General features: G+C 50.9%; 1 protein-coding gene across 1 annotated transcript in view; it reads left to right on the plus strand.

Moving 5' to 3' along the window:
• Positions 1–6000, plus strand: part of CUX2 (cut like homeobox 2) — a 255872-nt gene that overhangs the window by 208666 nt on the left and 41206 nt on the right. The window lies entirely within an intron of this gene.

Raw genomic sequence — 6000 nt, forward strand, 5'->3', positions numbered from 1 at the left:
TTGTGTGCCCCAGAAACATATGTGGAGGTCCTAACCTCTGGTACCCTCATTTAGAAAGAGGGTTTTTGCAGATGTAATCAAGTTAAGAAGAGGTCATCAGGTGGACCCTAATTCAGTATGCTGGTGTCCTTATAAGAAGAGGAGAGAGACACACAGAGAAGTCCATGTGATAACAGAGCCAAAGCCAAGAAACAATGGCCAAGGAACACCAAGGATTGCCAGTAACACCAGAAGCTGGGAGGAAGGCGTGGAGCAGATGGGGAGAGCACAGCTCTGTTGGCAGACTTTGGACTTGTGTCCTCCAGAGCATGGTGTATTCGTTTTCTGGGGCTGCCATACCAAATTACCACAAACTAGATAGTTTGAAACCATGGAAATTTATTCTCTCCGTTCTGGAGGCCAGAAGTCCAAAATCAAAGTGCGGAGAACCTGTTCCAGTCCCCTGTCCTACCTCTGGTGGTGGCCGGCCATCCTTGATGGCAGACGCATCACTTGAGTCTCTGCCTCTGTCTTTGCAGGGACTTCTCTGTGTGTCTCTCTGTGCCGTCTCCTCTTCTTAAAAGGACACCAGTCATTGGATTAGTGAACCCCAATCCAGTTGACCTCATCTTAACTTGATTCCCTCTGCAAAGACCCTGTTTCTAAATAAGGTCAAGTTCCGAAGTTCTGGATGGACATGAATTTCAGGGAACACTATTCAGCCTAGGACACTGCACCCCATCAGTTCTTCCTGTCTACCTCTTGAATCTGAGCACTCTCCAGCCGCCTCCCTGATCCCAGCATCGCAGCTCAGACAGTCCCAGTAGCCTCCCCTCTGGCTCCCCCTACAGCTCGTTTCTCACACAGCAGCTTGGATGAGCCTTTGAAAAAAAGCGAAATAGAATGTGTCACTCACTTCCCACTGCCCTTAGGATAAATCCCATCCCCACCCACATCACCTGACTGGGATGTCAGTTACACACAGACAAGGCACCACCGTGCCCCCCACAGATGCTCAACAAACTTGTGCTGAGCGAAGCTGTACATGGACTCCTCGGTCCCTCTGTGAGCTCTGCCCACTCCAGACTCCTCAACAGAAAGTGCCAGCACCACACCACAGGTTTCACATCCACAGACTCTGGATTCTAGCAGCAGCTCCACAGGGGAGCCACCATGGCTGTCCGCATTTTACAGATGGGAAAACTGAGGGTCCAAGAGGAGAAAGAGTAGTCACATGTTGGTTTTGGTCCTGTGGAAGCAGGCAGATGCCAAGACGGCATTAGACAGGCAAGAGGTTTATTGGGGGAGATGCCTGTGGCGGATGAAGGAGAGGGAGAGGAGGAGGCAGGGAGAGCCTTTAGATGGCAATGCTGGTCCCAACCTGGGGGTGAGGGGAAGAAGGAAGCTTGGTGGGAAGACCCTCAGACTGCCGTGCAGCTCTGGGAAAGTCTCGGCGAGGCTGACAGGTGGTGCCGAAGCAAGGTGTGCTCGTCTGCTCAGGCTGGTCTGACAATACCACAGACCAGGTGGCCTAAACAACAGAAATGTATCTCTCACAGTTCTGGAGGCTGGAAGTCCAAGATCAAGGTGCCAGCAGGCTGGTTTCTGGTGAGGGCTCTCCTCCCAGCTTGCAGATGGCTGCCTTCGCTGCCTTCACAGGGCCTTTCTCTGTGCACGTGCAGAGAGAGTTCTGGTGTTTTATTCTTCATATAAGGACACCGGTCCTAGAGGATTGGAGTCCCTGTCTCCAAATACGGCCGCAGCAGGGGGTTAGGGCTTTAATACATGGATTTGGAGAGACACAGTTCAGTCCATGATACAAGGGTTGCCTGTCCCAGCACCGTCAGGAGTGGCCCTGCTCTGCACCCCCTGACACGCTCGGTTGGGCTGGGAGCAGCCCCAGACAGGCGTGGCCTGAGCTAACACTACAGTAGATCAGAAGTACAGCCCTGCTGTGTCACGGACCCCTTGCAGGAGTTTCCACGGCTGCCACAAGTCTTAATGATAAGCGTAGGGCAACACTCACTTCGAGTCTGCTGGGTGCCAGGCACCGTTACGGGGCTCAGCATCTCAGGGGATCCCTGCACAGCCGTAAGCATTAGGTCCTGCTGTCCCCATTTTACCGACGGGGAAACTGAGACACACAGAGCCTAAGTGACTTTCTCTGGAGATGTCACAGCAGGGAACTGACCCTCAGTCTCCCAGCCTGGCCCCCTCCCCCTCTGTCTGAGGGTGATTTGGGAATTCATAACATTTGCACCCCTTGTGTCAAGCTAGCCTGTGAAGGTCTCTAATCTTTCTGCCAAGCATCCCGGCTCTAAGGGATAGGCCCAGGGCCAAAAGCACTCACTTTGACAGGACCCCACCCCTATCTGATTGACATCCAGTGTTGATATGCCTGTAATAGGAATTTGAACGGAGAGCCCAGGGAGGTCTGGTGCTCTGTCCAAGGTCACACAGCAAGCTGACAGCAAGGCCAAGGAACAGAGCCATCAGTCTCAGGCTCCTGGCCTAATAGTAAAATCCCCGTGTCCTGCCTCAAGGCAGCTTGGCCCACTACAAAGAATCACCTGGCACCCTGAGTTCAAATCCCACCTCTGCCACTTCTGAGCTATGTGACCTTGGGCACATGGCATCTCTTCTCTGGGCCTTCATTTTCTTGTCTGGAAAATGGAGACTAGCAACATCTACCTTACTGGGCCTTACCTTGGGGAAATGACTTCACCCTGCCCCTTTATGCCTCAGTTCCCCCATCTGTAAAATGGGGACACAACAGTACCTACCTCATAGTGCTGTGGTGAAGACTGTAGGAATTCTAATTCATGTAAAGTGCTTTTGGTTGTTAGATTCAGTCACGGTTTGACTTTGGCTGAGTCATCTGAATACCCCCTGACACCTTCTTCCTCAAATCGGGGAACCAGGAAGGAAGTATGGGAAGAAGAGGCCCAAGGACCTATCTCAGTCCTGCCACCAACTCGCTGGCGGACTTCAGGGAAGTCACAGGACCCCACTTTTCCCCCTCTGTGCACTGGGAACCCTTTTGGTCCCTCCCCAGTATGACTTTCCACGCTGGAATTTTTGGGTCCCAGAGTGGAGTTCAAAGCAGGATTATTAGATTCTGGATCTCCTGGGGACTGATGAGAATACATGAGGCCATACCTGATCCCGAGATTCCGCAGAGCATCACCAAGCAGACAGCCGGCCTCCAGATCACCACAGGACCAGGCATGCTGCCTCCCCTCACATAATAGCAGCCTTATCACACTTACCAAACCCAGCTATGCACCTAGCACCATGCAGATCTCTGTGTTCTCGCATCCAGACGTCATAACGTGGCCCCATTTTACAGATGAGAAAATGGAGGCTCTGAGAGGTTAACTAACTGTCCAGTTATTGGCCAGTCTGGAGCCAGAGCTGGCCCCAGCAGCCCTTGAATCATATTGCCTCTGTTGGTATCTTTTTTAATCTTTCCAATAATAATTCCTGGGAATTAGAAACTGCTGTAGGTCTCCCACTGTATTAGCGGGGAAACAAGGCTCACGGCTCCTTGAGATTTGGACAGAGCAGGGCTTCAGCTTCTGTGAGCTTAACCACTATCTTCTACCCTGTACCAGCGAATGAAGGCAAAAAACGGGAGCCTTGGAATTGCTAGACCTCTATCAAAAAAAAAAAAAAAGTAGCAGGGATCCAGTCAACCCTGTTCCTCCAACCTCTCCAGAGGCCCACCTAAAGGCAGCTTGCCCTGGACAGAGTGCACAAGGCAGCAAGGAGTGGCCCACAGCGCCTCCGAGCAGAGTGAAGGAGTGAAGCGTCAATCCCTGATCCCTGGAAATGAGGTGGATGATACCCTTTATCACCCAAGTGTAATCGTTCGGCTTATTTGGGCTCGTGGCCAGCGAGCCCCCAAGCCACGAGCTGGATCTTTTCCACCTCCTTGGAACCAGAGTGAGACCTCCATGGCCCGCTCAGAGCTGCACCCTCCCGTGTTTATCTAACTTCCCTGACCCTGGCAAGTGCTCGTGGCCTTTCTCTTCCTTTCTGAAAAACCAGGACACAATAGGAAGCGTTTCCTTGAACTTATTAAAAAATCCAGACTTGTAAATTAATTTGTCCGTGTTGTACAAAGGCAGTGCAGATGGACTCATTAGCATGCACACAACAAATAATTATAGATGAATTTTTAGCTGGCCTGCCTAATGCGCTTGCTGGGTTAATTATGTCAATGTATAATTACATCAGCCCGGGGAGACATAATGGCATACCCCGCTGAGCAGGCCCTGCCTAATGACGGGGCATGGGGGGAGTGCTGACAGAGGGAAGACAGCAGCGTTCCCGCGCACCTGCTTACCTCGGCACAAACGCCCATTGTCAGAGTATCCCGCCACCTAAACAAACAGACAGGAGGAGAGGGATAAAACGCAGAGGCGACCTTGTTCCAGCCGGACCTGAAGGCTCCTGTATGTAGACACTGCCCCATTTCTTCCATCAGCAGATGTTTATTGGGTCAGATTGCATGTTGGACTTCATTCACCCACAAGGGGTCCAGTCGGGAGCAAAAACAGATGCAGTCCCAGCCCTGCCTTGTGGAGTTTGCAGACCAGTGGGTGTTAATTAGGTAGACTTGCCAATCAATGAAAATTGTAAGTACAATGAACGCTGTAAAGGAAAGTTGCTGGCAGCTGGGAGAGCTCAGATGGAGGAATGACTGACTGGTCAAGGCAGGCTTCCTGGAAGAAGTGGCATTTGAGTTGCAATATGAAAGGTGATTAAGCATTAACTAGCAGAAAGAGGTTAAAGGAGAAGACAGGGTGTTCCTGGCAGTGGCTCTTGCCCAGACAAAGGCTCCAGGGTAGAAAGGTGCTTTTGAGGAACTAAGAGTAAGCCAGTGTGACTGGAGCTCAGAAAGGCAGGAATAGCCAGGGTTTCCATTTGTTCCAAGGTGACCAAATGCCAGGCGCTGTATTGAGCACTTTATGTGTATGGATCCTCATCCCAGCCCTATGAGGTTGGTACTTTTATGGTGAGGCACAGAGAGGTAGAGTTGTTTGCCAGAGTCACACAGCAGTCCTGAAAAACAAGTATAGATTAGACCAGGACCCAGGATCCATGCTACATGGACCAGACCCAGGCCCCTTGGTCTGGAGCAAGGGGGCCCTGGCTTTCCTGGGTCCCCATGAACACCCACCTGGGCTGCTTGGGTGGAAATGTCCACACCTCTGGGTTAGGAAGCCTTTGTGGCATCTGAGAAAGAGACCCAGACTTTAACTTCACCTCCACCCTTCAGCAAGTCACCTGGCTTCTCTGAGCTGGTTTCCTCATCTGTGAAAATGAGTTGAATCCAAGCCAGCCTCCAGGGGATGCTGGGAGCATCATGGGAACCCATTTTCATGAACAGCTTTGTAACCTAAAAGAGGTCATACAAACCTCTGGCATTATCCAGGTGTTCTTAGTACCTGCCCACAGTTGGGAATTGGGGAGAGGTACCTGAAAGAACTGCTGGAATCTAGATCTGAAGGAAGAGGAAGGTCTTACTAGATGGGGGGGGGCACGGAGGGGGGCAGGGAGGGGACATAATTCCATGCGGAAGGACCTACAGATTCCTCATCTTTTAGCTATTGAGAAATTGGGAGGTATCTTACATCCAGGTATGTATTTCACCCCCAGAAAAGCCATTATTTAATCAACCACACATGGGGGCACGTGGGTGGCTCAGTCAGTTGGGCGTCTGCCTTTGGCTCAGGTCATGATCCCAGAGTCCAGTTTCCCTACTCAGCGGAGAGTGCCTCTCCCTCTCTTCGCCTTCTGCCCCTTCCCCCTCTTATGCTCTCTCTCTCTCTCTCTCTCTCTCTCTCTCGCTAATAAATAAATAAATAAAAAATATATTTTTTAAAATAGACCATGCATGTAACAAATGATGGTGTGTTGGTCCAGGTCCATTGAGAAGCACCCCAAGGATTAGATAGATAGATAGATGATAGATAGATAGATAGATAGATAGATAGATAGATAGATAGATAGATA

This window comes from Mirounga leonina, unplaced genomic scaffold (genome assembly GCF_011800145.1).
Source record: "Mirounga leonina isolate KUSES-001 unplaced genomic scaffold, KU_Mleo_1.0 Mir_171, whole genome shotgun sequence".
Taxonomy (NCBI): Eukaryota; Metazoa; Chordata; class Mammalia; order Carnivora; family Phocidae; genus Mirounga; species Mirounga leonina.